This window comes from Talpa occidentalis, unplaced genomic scaffold, assembly GCF_014898055.3.
Source record: "Talpa occidentalis isolate TD23 unplaced genomic scaffold, MPIMG_talOcc4v2.1 talOcc4.2, whole genome shotgun sequence".
In the NCBI taxonomy this organism is placed as follows: domain Eukaryota; kingdom Metazoa; phylum Chordata; class Mammalia; order Eulipotyphla; family Talpidae; genus Talpa; species Talpa occidentalis.
In genome coordinates this window covers 119,647,804-119,665,749 of record NW_023602073.1, presented here as the reverse complement: position 1 = coordinate 119,665,749, position 17,946 = coordinate 119,647,804, and positions in this window count along the sequence as shown.

Sequence of the window (17,946 nt, the reverse complement as noted above, 5' to 3'; positions counted from 1 at the left end):
GTTGATAAATGTTAGCAATACTTTTAATTGTATTCAGCTGATAGTAGGCCTAGAAATGCTTTATAAAGACAGCAAAAATTAAAACTGTGCTTTCAGGGATCATTTCTATAGTTCATTACGCAGATAGCAAAAAAGTAATAAATGTTAGAAAAAAATGTGGGGGCAGATTAGAGCAACTCAAGAGGATAGTTTACCAAGGATATTAGTTCTGTATGCCATATATGCTATAGTGTTATAAAGCTTCTAAGCACACAAGGGGCCTCACTGAAAAAATGACTTTATATGATGCTTAACATAACTTTTTTGAAACTTTTACTTTTTTTTTAAGATTGATTTATTTATGCATACAAGAACTGGGGTGTAAGCCAGAGGTGCGGGGAGTGAGGATTCACCAGAGAGAGTGGGGAGTTGCGGGCGGAGGCAGGAGAGTCTGCTGTGCCAGGTGGGTTGCTCCCTGGCCTGGGAGAAATGGCTGTGGCTGGCAATAGCTTGATAGTGCTGTCTTTAACCCCTGTGCCACCAGGAAGGCCCCGAAACTTTTACTTTTAGATTAGAACTGTGGTTGTATTACAGGGCAACCCTAGGTGACTTGGCTGGTGAGTCTTCACTTACATGCATAAGACCTCCAGGCAAAACCAAAAGCAGAAATGCAGAGAGAGAGAAAAAGATTTATTTACAAGGAGAATGAGAAGAGGGAGAACAGAGAGAAGATTAATTGGCTGTCACACCCTACCAGCAACACTGTCTCAGCTCTGCTGTTCAGGGAACAAGTGAAACCAACAATGCAAGAGAGCAATTTTAAGCCAAACATGGCTGCTTAACTTTGCCCTTAGTTCCAGCAACACCCTGTTCAGGAATTTAGGTGCCTGGCGTGGTAGAAATTGCAGTTGTCAGAGTCTGAGTGTGGAGATGGTAATGGGGTCTATAAAGCAGTCAGCGGAGGAGTTCATTTAGGACCTCATTCACTGGCTGGGAATTTGCTGCTTACTGTTCCTCTAACAATTGTTTTGCAATTAAATGCAGACAGTTATATAAATTAAAAACCTCCTTAGATCAAAAAATATTAAAATGTACTACCAGTAACTATTATAATTTTGGTTTGTGGGAGGACAAGGCAAGGAGAAAAAGGAAGATGAGAATTTTTTTTCCATGGAAATTCTCTCATGAAAGCACACGCACACACACACAAGAATGTTCTAGCCCATATGTAAATGATATGTCTTTTGGACAACCTAAGTGATGGTCTGATTTTGACACTAAGTTCAGTGTAGAAATAAGAGGTGAGACGTTCAAGAGTGCTTGAGGGTAAATGCACAAATACTGTAAGAAATATAAAATAACAACTTTTTTTCATGTTCACGGGGATTTATAGACCTTATTGTCATAGGGTACATCACCTATACCCATACTAATTTAATTGTTAAATGTAATAGCAGAAAAATTTAAAGATTTATTTAGCAGTGGGACTCATACTTAATGTGACTGTCTACTTTTTAATGTACTTTGCATCCAAACATTGTACATTTAAAGTACATCTAGGCAGTAGAATAGTTTTATCAATTTTTCTATATTATATTCATGTGAGAAAATGAAGGAGCTTATTCATGAGTAAAAATATTTACTTTTGAGTTCCACTTTGTTTTAAGTAGAGTGCAAACCACTGAAAGTTGAACGTTATAAGCACAGTGCTTGTCCACAATTTAATCCTTATAGAGCACAAAACTGCTTGTGTATGTTAAAGAGCAATCAAAATGACCTTGTCAGCAACCAGAATAACATTCTTCATGTTGACTATTGTAGATGACTTGGAAGAAAAGGCAAAAGGAAAAATATTTAGAAAAAAGGAAATTTATTAAAAGTGTGTACCTTACTAGAAGAGTTAAAATAGGAAAGGGATGGGAAGGAGGAGGAATCCAAGCTGACAGGCAAGCTGAAAGTTAGGACTATAAAAAAGAACCATGCCTTTGATAATAAAGCTTATTAAAAGTTAATGTGTTTAAAAAGAAAAAAAATTAAATCCCAGTTTTCTAATTATAGAAAGTAAATAATGGGACATAAAATGGTTCTCTCCTCCTCTACCCAAGGACTCAGCCCCAATTATACTTTTGCCAAATCTTGATCAGGCCAAGGAGTGTTCGAACTTGATCTCTCTTTGTATATATTGAAGCTGAGGTATTATGACAGCTCTGGATGTCCTGTGCCTGACATTGTTCAATCCATCTGTCAGTTGGGACAGAAAGAATAACTCAGAATCCTGGAACAAACTGGGCCCCAAATGAATGTATATTCCAACAAATTGAAGAAAGAAGACCAGACATCCGAAAAAATTTTTTCACTATAAAGCTGCATAAAGTGACAGTCTTTCAAAAGCCATCTGCACTTGCACGAAACCAGGCTGATGTATTATGTTGACATTTACAATGACTAATAAGTTTCTGAACTTAAAAAAAAAAGAAGAAATATAAGATCAAATGTCCTGAAAAGCTAAAAGATTAGAATCAGACCAAAAAATGTGTTCTAAAATGGCATGCGTAGGCTTCATTCTCACCCTGTAATGCATGTTGAATTGTGGAGTGGAATGAGATCATCTTGGAATTCCCAAGGCGGGGGGAATGGAGGGGGAAATAATTGGCTTAGATCCCATTAGTATCACAAATGCTAAGTGTATGAATACAGTTACCAGTCTATGATATAGAAATAAATTTTTGAAGTTTAAAACTGATAGAAGTTACACATTTAAGGTACTGTTCTTACAGAAATGGCAAGGGAAAAGTCAACTATGTAACATTGAATTCCATATTTGCTTTTAGATGTTGAACAACAAAACACTGGTCAAAAATTGATCAATTATATAAACATATAAGGATTTCTCAAGTAAAAGCAGTCTCCCTGAAAAGGAGTACCATAACTTAATTAGATCTTTATAGTCTTAGAGTCTGACAGTGGAAATCATAGATGAATTTCATTTTAATGTCCAAAAGGGCAAGTTTATTGTACAAAAAAGACAAGGAAGGGGAGGAAAGGGAAAAGAAGGGGTATGTGAAGGGGAGGAGAAGTGAGGAGAGGGGAAGCCACTTGCACAGACACAAGCTGGCAGAAAGAGCTGCTCCTGAACGGGACAGGTTTGTTAAGAGACACCTGCATAGACATAGGTAGGCAGTGTTGAGATAAAAGCTGCTGCACCTGTTTGGCAAAGGGAAAAGTTTGGTGAAGAGAAACACCTGCAATAGTCACAGGTAGAGAGGAGAGTTTCTAGATGAATTTTAAATTGAGAAGTAAAAGATAACTGAGTTTGGATAATCTAACTCAAAAGAGACTGAGGTATAAATCAGGACCAATTTGTGTGTATATGTATTTATATTTTGGAATCAGTAAGAATATGTGTCATCACTTTATCTTTTTATGTAAGCTAGTCTCCATCGAAAGTCAATTTAAGATTAGATTGTCATGAAATGTTCTATGACTAAAATATATGATGGCACTAGGTCCCAAGAGTCTGAAGCCTATGTCCACACCAAAGGGATGGAATACCTTCTCTATACTGATATATTACAGTCAACATCTGACTCATTGAAATTTTGTTTCCTAGCTAAATATCTGTTTTCACTTTCCATTCATTTTGCAATTGATTAGATTTGAGTTTATTAATATCTTCAATGACAGAACACCCAGCATGTTTTGTTAGAGTTTTGGGTGTTTCTAATTTTTTCACTTAGAAATTAAGCCACTTTTTTAGCTTCTCCCACTAATAACGAATCTAACTGAGTAACTGTGAATTTTGTATAGAGAAATCTATCTTTGTACCCTAATTACTAAATGCATGGGGTACCACCCATTCTTTCCAGGTTCTAGCTATAAATTTTATTTTTGGTCAAATAACAACCTCTCAAAAGGAATTTAATTTTATATATTTTCTCATTTAATTAATAAAAATATGCTATTTTTTGCCTTTTACTCCATGATATGTCAAATATATCCAAACCAATATTCTACATATTGTAAAGTAATGAAGTGTAAATATTAGTGACAAACATGTAAGTATATGAGGTTAGTGGTGTCATTTACAACCTATCGAACTCCAGATAAGAGGCATATTTGGTGGAAATAAGGTTAACTTTCTCTTAAAAATGTTATGTTTTCCATTCCTTTGAGATATCTACATGTTTTCCAGGAGACAACTGTGAACCCAAAGGAGGGAATTGTTGATAGTGACATATGTTTCCCAAGGATCAAGCAAGGAATAGCAAATTGTTCTTTGGTTATAAAAGTTTATGTCATTGATGAACACATGAGAGTGGTGTCTCTTGAACATGCTGCAGAAACAAAGTTTCAGTGGGAAGAAGAATAAGTGGGAAATATTTATACAAAATATAGAGGAGATTCCTTTAAGCTGTTTAACTGTGAAGGGGAGGAAAAGAGAAATGGGTTGTTTTGAGAGAGAGGCCAGGTGAGGGAGGTTACATCACCATGCTTTTTATGCTGAATGAAAGTCTAGAGGAAAGAAGGTGATGCTCTTCAGACAGTATATTAAAATATTATCATTACAAATATTTACACAGATACTAAACAAACGGACGTCATTTTGTAGATTATAAAAATCTAAAACAAAATTGTATGATACTTTCTAACATCATTGAAGTCAATATCATGGAGTGTTTTGCCCATGTTTTCTTTAGTGTATTTTATGGTTTTGGGTCATATGTCCATGTCTTTAACCCATTTCGAGTAAGGTGTCATTTTTGTGTAAGGTAAGATGGTGATATAATTTCTATCTTTTATATGTGACTGTTAAATATTCCCAACATTTGTGGAAGAGGCTCTCTTTTCTCTAGTGTATGCTCTTGGTTCTGTTGTTTCAGATTAACTGTCCATAGAAGATTAACTGTCTATGTAGACTCATCTCTAAGAGTAAGAGAAACAAAAGTAAATATAAACAAATGGGACTACATGAAACGGAAAAGCTTCTGCACAATGAAAGAAGCTATCATTAAAACAATAAGACATCAAATTGAAAAGGAGAAATATTTGTGCATCACATAGCTAACAAGAGGGTGATGTCAAAGATCTAAAAAGAACTCAGACAGGGCCTCCCCGGTGGCGCAGCAGTTGAGCACTGGGTTGCAAAGCTGCCCCGCAGATTCTGCAGCGCCGGTTCTATTCCCGGCTGCTCCTCGGCCACTGGAGGAGGATCCCGCATGGCGCGCAGACCTCTCCTGCCGCCCGCTGCTCCCCTCAGCAGTGTACTTCGGTCCTTCTGCCTGCTCTGCTCCCCGGTCTGGCTCTGGTGGATTCTCTCACCCTCCCGTGCTTCTGACTGTACCCAGTGCTTGTATAAATAAATAAAATAAATAAATCTTTAAAAAAAAAGAAAAGAACTCAGACAACTCAACAAAAAGAAAACCCATCAAAAATTTAAATATTTTCCTAAAGAAGACATACTGATGGTCAGCAAACACATGACCAAATGCTCATTATCCCTTATCAAGAGGGAAATGCAAATCAAAATGACAATGAGAAACAATCTCACAACTGTGAGAATGCCTTTATCAAAAAGATCAGAAACATCAAGTGTTGGTGAGGACGTCAAGAATCAGAAACAGGGTCTCCCTGGTGGCACAGAGGTTGAACGCTGGGTTGTGAAGCTGCCCGCAGCCTCTGCAGCGCTGGTTCGATCCCCGGCTGCTCCCCGGCCACCAGAAGAGTGTCCCACAAGGCGCGCAGACCTCTCCTGCTGCCCGCTGCTCCCCTCAGCAGTGTACTTCGGTCCTTCTGCTTGCTCTGCTCCCCGCTCTGGCTCTGGTGAATTCTCTCACCCTCCCGCGCTTCTGACTATACCCAGTGCTTGTACAAATAAATAAATAAACCTTTAAAAAAAAAAAAGAATCAGAAACACTCTTACACTGTTGGTGGGACTGCAGAGTAGTCCAGTTCCTAAGGAAAAGTGTGGAGGTTCTCAAACTTTTAAAACTAGATCTACCAAACTAGATCCACTTTTAAAACTAGATCCAGCAAATCTACTCCTATATGTCAACTTGAAGAATGCAAAATCACTAATTTGAAGGTATACATGCACTCCTATGCTATTACAGTACTATTTACAATAGCAAGTTATAGAAACAACCCAAGTAACCAAGGACAGAGAAATGGATTAGAAAAATATGCTATATACACACAATGGAATATTACACAGTGATATAGAAGATGAAATTTTGTCATCTGTGATAACTGAAGGGGATAATGTTAAGCATAGTAAGTCAGAAGGAGAAACAAACACTGGGTGGTTTCATGCAATGTGGAGTATAGAGAAACAAAACAAAGGATAAGACAAAATTCAAGCAATAACAAACCCTAGAAAACTAACTGTGCAATCAAGGCTACAAGGAGGAAAAGGGAAAGAGTAAAATGGGGAGGGGACCACAGTGGACTGTGGTGAAGGACTGCAGATGCCCTGGTGAGTGTGTTGTGAGGATATGCAGCTGAGGAGATGAGATCCTATGCCTCTGAATTACATACAATGTAATTACAACAAATATTATCTCAATGAAAAATATGATAAGAATAAGTAATTTTATATACAATGACATTAACTATAATAATGAAATGAAATCTTGAGAAAAACAATTGAAGTTGAATGAAATGATCATATAAATTGCAAAATGAAACATTAAATAAAAGATGACACTGAAGGGTATTTAAATATAAGATTGTGCCATGGTCATAATGCACAGTTTCAAGAAAATAATCAGGTGCTAACACATGATGTCTATGGGGAGCAGAACAGGCAAATCTACTGAAATATACTGCTAAGGGGAGCAGTGGGCGAGACAGGAGAGGTCTGCTGCGGCATGTGGGTCAGCTCACTGGGATCAGTCCATAGTAGGTAACATGGTAGTAGTGTTGAGACTTAAATCCTAGGCCACCAGGAGGCCACTAGTATATCTACTTGGAAGAAGTTCATTCATGAGGCCATTTGAAATAATGCAGGTAACAACATTATTTGAAAACCTCCAATTATACAATTAGATTATCTTATTGGGGGGACATAATATTCCTTCCTTAAGTCAACTCTGGTTAGTTTTATGGCTAGGTAGATAATGGATTGATAGATAGGTAATAGGTAACAGTAGATGTATGTGTATATACTGATCAGTATACCTACATACATTCCCCAGCACTGTTCACGAGCAACAATGATATCCCAAGAACAACAAGACACCAGCACCCAGATCTTGGTTTCTAATACCATTTTCAGTAGAAGGAGAAATGGCTTTTCTGGAACTTGGGTATATTTAACACAATATGAACCTGGGGCATTTTAGGACAAACAAATCAGTGCTCAAAATACAAACAAAGGGATGAAGGCAAGGCAAAGTCACATAGAGCTAGACTGAAAGGTCTCTCATTGGCCAAGCTGGAACAATTTGAACACAATAAATACAATACTATTAGACTATAATCCAAAGTACAAAATAAATATAATTCTTACTGATAAACTAAATAATTAAATGAGGAAGTAAACAAACATGTGAGAAGCAGACAAATCTCCCTATAAATGGTATTACTCAGCTACTCCCTACCAGGAGGTAGAAGTAAAGTCCCTCTCTTCTTGAGTGTAGATTGATCTGAATGATTCACTTCCAGAGAAGACAGTATGAAAATATGAAAAAATAACTTTACAGTGGAGAATTCTGGTAGAAACTGTATTAACCAAGTGATCAAGTTTAACCATACCAACAATAAATTATGCTGATAACATATATTCTCTGATATAATATGCTACTGTTGCACATAAGAAATATTCATGCTCTTAGGAAATGCACACTAATTTGTTCCGTGGTAAAGGGTATGATGTTAACTTACTATTACATAGTTCAGAAAAATTACACAGAGAGAAAGAAAAACAATAAAGGAAACATGACAAATGTTGACAGTGGGTTAACTAGGAAGAGATTTTACTATATTTGCATCTCTATTTCAAAATAAAAGATTGAAATTTTAAAGTTACTTGTCTTATTATAAGATCAGTATATAGTTATTGAAAAATAATGTTTGGGTGAAAAGACCAAGAATTTGAAAAGCATTAATATTACCAACAGATTATGAACACTTCATACTTTTAAAATGCAAACTTTTTTAAAAAAAAAAGATTTATTTATTTATTCATACAAGAGAGGGAGTACAGGCCAGGGGTGCGGAGAGATGAGAGGATTCACCAGAGACAGAGTGGGGAAGAGATCAGGCAGATTGACCGAAGTACACTGCTGAGAGGAGCAGAGGGTGAGTCAGGAGAGGTCTGCTGCTCCATATGGGTTGCTCCCTGGCTGGCCCGGGAGCAAACTCGTGCTGCAGAGGCTGTGGATTGCTTTATATTGTGGTGCTTAACCCCTTGTGCCACCAGGGAAGCCCCTAAAATGCAAACTTTTGGATTGTTTAAAGCAATCATACTAAACTGGTTATAACCTATATTTTTCCCTGGGTATATTGTGAACAGTTTTTCCTATCATTATAGTTATAACATTTTAATGACTACATTTCATTGTAGGATTATTTAACTAATTGTCTAATGCTGTTCACTTAGGTTGTTGACATTTCAGTACAATAACCTACACTGACATGAAACATATTTGTAGCTAAATCCTTCCCAAATAATGTATTTTCTGAATATAATTTTCTAGCAGCTATCCATTTTTGTTAGAAGCAAAAATAACAATTATTACTTTTGTCATACGTACATAAATAAAAATTTAAATGAAACCTGAGGGGTCCATACACCCCAAAAAGCTAATTATACTCCATGTGTACACTGACCATAAGTTTATTCTGCTTGTAGTTATGATGGCTGCCTTGTAAACTTAAATCATAGAGGCTCTTTTCCCTTATTTATTTACATCCAGCTGCAAATGGTGAAGTTATTATCACACTTACACCACCACCATCTCTCTTTCCCCTCTATGCCTTCAAAATTATTTTATAATATTGGGTTTACTATCAATCAACATGTATTACATGTCAGTTATTACATAAAGTGAGGAGGAATAAATGAAGGCAAAATAAAAATATTTTCTTATTCTTAATTGCTCTAGTAAATATTTGCCCAATGTAGCAATAACAACATTGTATAGGGCTTTTATAATTTATTGATGTCAGATGAATGACATTGATGTTAGTTAAAATCCTCAATTAACAACAGAGAAAGGCAAGAGAGAAAGAGTAGAACAAGGGCAATGAATAGAAAACAGTTAAAAAAGGAATAAATATTTCCCTCCCATGTGCTCAGAAACAGGACTCCTCCTACTGTGGGGGTGGGATAATTGCCATGTCTGCTGTTTGGATTGCTTTGGTCACCAATTGCCAAAGATTCTGATACTCCGAAGGTATCTCTACTACTGCTCATAATCAGAATAGTGAAAAGAATATATTCAGCTATTCATCTCTTCAAGTAATATTGCCCTGCACTCCTAGCATCTTTTAGGGGTTTTAGCAAAACATTCCTTTCAACAATTTTTCCCCAACACTTTTTTCAAAGACAACAGCATGAATACATGGAAACTGGGTAAAATGATTGTATAAAGAACAGTTATTTAGACTCACAGAATCACAGCCCCTTCCTTGTGTTTGTCAGCTAACATCTTTATTCAAGTGCTATTCCAAGAAGTTATTGCATATGTCATACATGGTGGGAGGCACTGTTGACCCAAATCCTGCCCTCAATAAACTCACATTCTAATAGAGAAGGTGAGAACAAATACAGATGATTACAATATACTGTGATAAATGTCATGACACAGAGCAGCCTATGATTATGAGAGTGCGGGGTAGAAGCAACCTACACCGGAAGGACTACTTAGAAAAGATAGGATGACCAAGATAGATTTTGAAAGATGGGAATGGGTTAATTAGGTGAAGGAATACATTGCAGACAGTCTGAATAACCTATGCAGAAATATGGAGTTGTGAGAGTCTGATATTCTCAGGGCTATGTTAACAACCTGAAGTCCTAGGCCAACAGAAGGCAGGGGAGATGGTGTACAATCATTTATGCCACAAAGAAGATATTTGCACTGATATGTTTATGACCTGAGAAGTACCAATACTTGGCAAATTAAATATGAGAAAATATGTCTTTGTCAGTCACGGACTAATATGATAGGTGTTGGCTTCCCTAGTAGGCTTATCCAGTGAATTGTCATCCCTTGCTACAAAATCACCTGGTGTCCTGTGTCAGTCTTGGTAATTCAGCTGACCAAACATGCATGATGTCTGCCAGTAAGAAGAGGATCAGTTGTGTCTTTAAAGCCTATACTTTGTGGCCTCCCCTGGTGGCGCAGCGGTTGAGCGCTGGGCTGCGAGGCTGCCCTCACCTGTGGCGGGGGTCCCACAAAAAATAAATAAATAAATAAAGTCTATACTTTGGGGTTTCATATTTCAGTATCCTCAGAAAATCTAGCTAATTTGTCTTTAATTTCCTTTTAACCTTGATACACAGTGTCCTACCTTGAGTTGAGAAATCAGCCAGTTTAAATCTAAGCAGGTTTAGATGTCAAAATCTATCATACAAACAAGTTAAGCAAGTTGCAAAAGCTTTAATTTTCATCCTGACAATACACACAGCAATAAATTGGGAACTGAACATATCAAGGTAAAGCATGAAATAACGAACTGGTATCTAAAATTCTCTCTACAATGGGGCTGGATTTCAAAAGAATTTTTTAGAACCTGAATGAATATGCATAAGCATAACTCTACCTTTCCCTTCAGTTCTGTTCCTTCTAAGTCAAGAGTACTAAGTCAAAAAAACATTTTTGAACTCTTACCTTGATTTCAGAAATGTTATCTCTAGTTTCCCATCTTTTCACTTTTCCCCTAGATTCAATTCAGTAGCCAGAAGAGAGAAGTGTCCTTATCTGTTGTTTAAATCACAGAAAACCCAATTCTTCATGGCATTTTTCTTTCATATTATGCCTAGACGGTTTGCTACAAAACAATTTCTTTAGATTAACTTTTGCAAAAAAAAAATGAAGGTAATGAGTTCATTTGATTTCTAGATTTGTTTTTGGAAAATTTTGATGTGGTGAAAAATTAAAAATAATGCATTACTCCAGAGTTTATTGGTTTATGTAAGTCTTTTATGTCTAGGGAGAAATGTGACATAAACCTCTGAGTTGAGAAACATCTCTTGTGTTTTTAAGACAGTTGAAAGGATCTGAGGTAGCATTTAAAGGTAAGAACATCTACTAACGAGCAGACTTTGAGATAGTAGACTGAGCTCTAAAATGCTCTACTAGGTAATAAAACATATTCTGACTGAAATTAAAATAATTTTATGAAGCCTTTATAACATAATACTAGGCACAGTTCCAAAAAACAGATTTGATGGACCAAAGTTCACTCAATTATATGTAAATTATAATATAAAATAGGAAGCATCACAAATAAGTAAGAAACAGATGGACAATTCAAAAATTGTGTTGGCAAAAATTTCAATGTCATAGAAAATTGAAAAGAGACCTTTAGAGACTTATTAGATGCAACATATGGACTTGGTTTGGTTTCAAATACAAACAAATCAATCCTAAAATGATACCCCCTGAGCTATCAGGAAAATATGAATATGGATTGTGTACTAGATGATATTACAAAGTTCTTGCTAATTTTTTACATAAAGTCATGATAATTGTATTTTTAAAGAGAAACTGTCTTCTTTGATTAGAGAAACACACTAGATTATCCACAGGTAAAATAATTGGATAACTGGGATTTATTTTAAAATATGACAGCAAGACAAAAAATGGAGCAGAGGGAAATAAAGACAAAATGAACATGGGGGAAATGGAGGAATTCATAATATTATTCATGCTATTTTCACTTACCTTTGAAAGTTTCTGTCATAAAAGTTAATTCAAAACCAATATATACTCTAATAATTTCTTCAAACAAAATCTCCCATTGAAAGAGAAAAAAAGGCAGTGTTTTTCTGGAGGAAGAGAGAAGAAAAGGCTACAAAGTCCTGCTAGTTCTTCACCTTTTCCCAGGAGAACCCCTGAAATGTTTCTCTGGAACATGGTTTAAAAACTACTTCCCTTGGTTCAACACCTTAATCTTACAACAGAGCCTCTCTCCAAGCATCATAGTTTCAGTTTATTCCCATCCCACAAATGACCTATCTGTAGCCATATACACTGGACTCACTTCTTCGCACCCCCTCACCCCCTACCTTACCCACGTAAGGCTCTCCCTTGTATACACACTGACTTCACCCTTTCCCTTGCTTTTGGTGCCTGACAATACATTACTCATCTCCTGATGTGTTGTCTGAGCACGCAGAATATTCCACTACAGAACTAGCCAAAACTTTCATCTTAATAAAGTATTGTTGTTGAAATGGAAATAGAGTTGAGGCACTTGGTCAACTATCCAGAAAAAAATTTCAATATATACCTTAACAAGCTTTCTATTCCAAACATGAAAATATAAGAAATGTAACATAAAAATAAAAGCATGAATGAACAACTAAATAAAATTGTGGTCGAATATAAAATCTCTATAGGAAGGAGTTTATAATCTGAAAAATAAAGATAAGAAAAAGTTACTGTACTATACAAATTTTACAACAAAGCATTCAAATGCTTTAAAGTTTAAAATTGCAAAGCATGTTACACAGAAAGCCATATCCAAAAAATGAAGTATTTGAGCTTTTTATTGTTAAAAAGAACTCTAAAAATCACTAAGACCACAGAAGAACAAAAGACAATCATCAGTCATTTCATATGAGAAAAATACCATAGGTAGATTTATATAAATATAAATATTTATATTTATATTTATAAATATAAATACATAAAGTGAAAATTTTAATTTTATACATAAATTAAATAAATGTAACTTAAAGTAAGACTTTTTGTCTGTCAAAATAGCAGTAAACTATCTCAAACATAAATCTTGCCAGGTTCAAAAATAATTAAAAGTGTTCAAATTTTTGACTCTAACTCTTAGAACTTATCCTAAAGAATTAAATCTTAAGTTTTAAAAAATGAATAAAATTATTGATTAAATGCTACTTACTATCAAGAAATTAAAAACACCCCAATGTTTAACAAGAATAATAATAACTTAAGTAATGACTCAAGGGCTCAAAGACCTTTTAAAAGATTCTGCTAATGCAAAAATGCTTACATCTTAAAATTAACTCTAAAAATTGAAAGAAATAGATTTTCATATTAAATTATCACTCATATTTTCAAAATAAAAACACATATTTTCAGATTCAAAAATCATTCTTCATGGGGCCTCTCTGGTGGTGCAAGGGGTTAAGCACCGTACTCTGAAGCAATCCGCAGCTTCTGCAGCATGAGTTTGATCCCCCGGCCAGCCGAGGAGCTACCCACATGGCACAGCAGACCTCTCCTGTCTCTCTTGCTGCTCCCCTCAGCAGTGTATTTCAGTCAATCTGCCTGTTCTATTTCCCACTCTGTCTCTGGTGAATCCTCTCACCCCCACTCATCTCTGGGCTGTACCCCAGATCTTGATTGCATAAATAAATAAATCTTTTTTAAAAATACCAAAAAACCCAAAATCATTAATGCAAAATTGTTACTTTTAGTCATTCTTTTAATTTTTAAATTTATTCAAATTTTCTCTAAAAATATTATTACTTTTATAATCTTACTAGCTAATATTAGAAATGTTGTATGCTCTACTTACAGTGTAACAACTAGTATTTACTAGGAAAGGATGACATACAAGTGAGAGGATCTGAGCTGTTCTTTGATCTGCAGAGTGATGCAATGTGTCATATTGAAACTTGTCTTTGTCTTGTCTTTTTATCTAGCAGCTAGCAAAGGAAGAAAGTGAAAAGGAATTGCTGAGTGTAAAGGAAATAAAGGTGTCTGGCATTGTTCTTGATCTTCCCTTAGCAAAATTCTTGGAAGTTATGAAATGTAATATCCCATATAATCGGAACCAAGAATTGCCATTATGATCAAGATTTTTCTATCACGAGGCAAAATACATGTGTCAATCATATTAAGAACTATCTGCTGAAATATTTGAAATATATCACATAGGGGGAAATAGACATTCTGCTGTTTCTACTTTTAAGTATATTGCTAGGATTGCACAAGTATTGCAGCATTATTTGTAATATTCAGATAAAAATTAAAATGCAGGGCCTCCCCTGGTGGTGCAGCGGTTGAGCCCTGGGCTGCGAGGTTACCCGCAGCCTCTGCAGCGCCGGTTAGTTCCCTGGCGGCCGGCGAGGGTCCCACCAAAAAAAAAAAAAAAAAAAAAAAAAAAGCCTCAAAATAGAGGAATAAGTAAGAATAGTATAGAATATTCATTCTGTGAAATATTATCAAACCTAATGAGATTAAATGAGATCAGTCCATATGTTTTTTTTTCAGTCCATGTGTTTTGACATTGAAATTTATAATAAAGACTAAATAAGATAATCCACAAGCAATATGTGTATCTCTGTATAATATGTTTACCCTTAAAGAGCGGGTTGTAAGGGGCCTTCACTTTTTCACATGATTCTGCCTTTGTTTATGTTTTTTGCAATGAGAGGGTATTGTTTTATAACTGAAGAGGAAAAGGGAGAGAAGTGGAGAAGAATAACAAGGAGAAGGGGACGAAGAGGAAAAGAAACAAATTTAGCACCACCAGCAGCAGATGCCAGCAGCTGGACAAAGAATAAAGGATGGGAGAAGAGAAGGAAAATAAAAAGAAAGGAGAATTTGCAACTGCTTTCACCAGAAGGATGAAGGATCATTCCTTGTTATGCCAGGGCATCACACCATAGCATGATCTTAGTGAAGTCACTGTAAGCCTGGCTATGGTTCTAAATTTTTGCAACTCAAGTATCAGTTTACCAAAACTGATCTAATTCTGAGAGACTGATCTAATGTTTTCTCCAAATATGAGGCAGATATAAAAAATAGCAAACCACGGCATACATTTATAAATTAAAATACATTAAATGTTGGACTAGTCCCTCACATTCTTTGATCAGCCTAGACCCCTTTACAAGGTCATTTGTGAGAGCAGAATGGTTAAAAGTATTTTTTCAGATCTTGACGGAATTGGTTTCTACTAGTGGTCAAGTTATTTAACCCGAGATTTTTCTATAAAGTAAATGTAGAATAGTTATCTCTCAGGTTTATTGTACACAAATAGGCATATTAAGATACTGAGGTGGTAATTTGATGAGCATAGACAAAGAGGGAGGAAGTTTATAACATAAACAGCTACAGTTTCTATTTATGTGTCTATTTCCCAAATGCAGATATGTCTGATATAGAACCAGCTTGCATCTGCTATAATTATATTCATTAATAAGCAGTTAATTATTGCCAGGTGTTGCTATTATTACTAGGGTAGTTACCAGACAAAATGGTAGGTACTGATGATACAGCAGAGAAATAGGAAGAAAAGCCTCCTGTTTTCATAATGAGACAATATGTAAGAGAAGGCAAGCAGTGCACTTAAATACATGTCATAAGAGAGAATAAGGTGCCATGGGAATATAAAATGGCCATCCAGAAAATTAGAGAAAAGCTTGGGGAGGAAGCAAGATTTCAGCTGAGAAGGAAGGATGAGTAGGAGTTAGCTAGGGAAAAAGAAGGAGGAATGTGACTCAGGCAGAGGAAATCATTTATGCAAGAATCATAGACTGAAAGAACTCGGAGATTTGCAGATACTGAAAAGTCTAGAACAGCCAAGTTTCAGAGAGCTGGGAAGAGTAATGACATTTTAAAAAATCTCAGTCTATATATATGGTATGTGTTTTTATTTTTTTAATTATTACTTTTTAAATTTTATATATTTTTTACATCATTTTTCATTTTTGCACAATGCATGCATTTTTATCTTGGTTATAGTCCCCATACAATTTCCACACCCCTTGTTTTGATCCTACTCCCTCCTCATCACCCCCTGTAGTGTATCTCTGGTTTATAGTTGCTTGTTGATGGACAAATTGTAGACCAAAATGAGATATATAAGAAATATTAATAGTATGGCGCCTACAAGAGAATAATTTTGTGCCACAATAATATTTTGTATTTCATACATATTCTTATTTTCAAGATAAAAAATAATGGAACTCAAAAAAAAAAAAAGATCTCAATCTAGCTGTTGTAATGTCTTAGAGGCATCCTTCATGTAGCCATTATTTACATAAAGACAAAGGGAGCCATTAAAATTTTTAAACTGGAAATCTTCATTCCGTCTTCCTCTATTATTTTCCTTTATATATTAATAATCCTCTTTTTAGCTGCTTTATGGTGGAGACACATTCTGACCCTTATTCTTAAAGGTTGACATTTAGTCATTACATTTTCAGAGTTTTGAGGGTGACTTTGTATATATACACCTATCTCCTGAAGGTACTGAACTTAAAGTTCTTCTCCCCTTGATTTCTTTTCATATTTATGTTGTTCTTATTTACTACTCCTCATTTACAACAATGAATGCAATGGGAAACATTGTTTTCCAATGACCTTATAATTACACAAATTGCCCTATCATTGTTTTATTATAATTTGCACGGAAGTCGAAAACAGAGGCAATGTTTTCACCTCGAAATTTAACTATACTAAATTTTTATTTAATACTAGATTTTCTTTCTGGCTGTACGACCTTTCTCTTTCTTTGTTCATTTCTTTTGAGAAATCAACCATTAGTTTATGCCTGTCCTGGGCATTTTACTCATATCTCATTTAACCATCACAACAACCTTGTAAGAATGGTTTGCTGTTTTTGTTTATAGTTGGGGAACTAAGGTTCAGAGATTATATATTTTGCTCAAGGTTACACAGTGAATAACTGAAAACTCTTCCCCAAGTAGTCATTTTCGGCTTACCTGTGTTTCTGCCAGCTTCGAAAATTCCCAGAACCATCATTTTTTAAAGAAGCATTCTTGGACAGAGTCTCAAAAATTCATGTTTCAAATTATGGGCATTGAAAAGCATGAGAGAAAAAGTATCGTACACCTCAAACCTCTAGCCCACAACTGAAAAATATGCAAAATCTAATCATCAATGAAAAATACATGTTACTTGCTATATATGGAAATGAATGGTAAAAATAAAAATAAGCACACCACGTCCAAACCATCACTACAGCTTTACCCTCACATATGGTTGTATTTATGGTTTGAAGAGATACTAAAAATAACAAGGGAGGGCACAAGACTTGGTGAAGCACAGTGTTTTAAAAATGTGTAGTGTTTAAGGATGAGCACAAGGCAAAATCTTATACAATTAACAAGATTTTTCAGTCATTCTTTTTACAAATTCCTCACTTAATTCCACTTACATCATTTTTGTTTGCCATATGATTATACTATACAGCACGGTTTTATTGATTGTTCAAATTTTGTGAACGCTTTTAAGATACAACAGAGTTTATGTCCCACAAATATTGGAAATTCCCCAGAAGTCCTGGGAGTTTTAGAAAATCTTAAGACAGTCATATTTCTAATTCTTGAAAATATTTGTAGTCTTAACGTAATGTAACTTTTAAAGAGAGAGACTATTTTTTTAAAGGCTCTTGCATTTAGCCACAAACTGAAAAGGTTGTCAAAAATATTTTTTTAATGAAAAACAAAATCCTCTCTAAATACTGGAATGAATCACTACATCATTTTTCATCACAAACTATAACTTTAGCATTGTGTTAGTCTGTTTCACAAGAAAGAGTGAGTTTTTTCCGAATTAACAATTTATTTCCAAAGTTAATGTCCAACCAAAAACCAAAAAATACTGTAATACCTAACCATAATTGTTTCTATTAGAACTACTTACTTTTCTTTCAAGGTTAGCATGCTTTCATCTGAATGGACTCCCACACTGAAATTTTTCACTAATTTAATGTTACTTTATAGCTTCTTTAGTTCTTTTTTCTCTCACACATCATAGTTAATTATCAAGTAGAATCATCAGTTTGGAA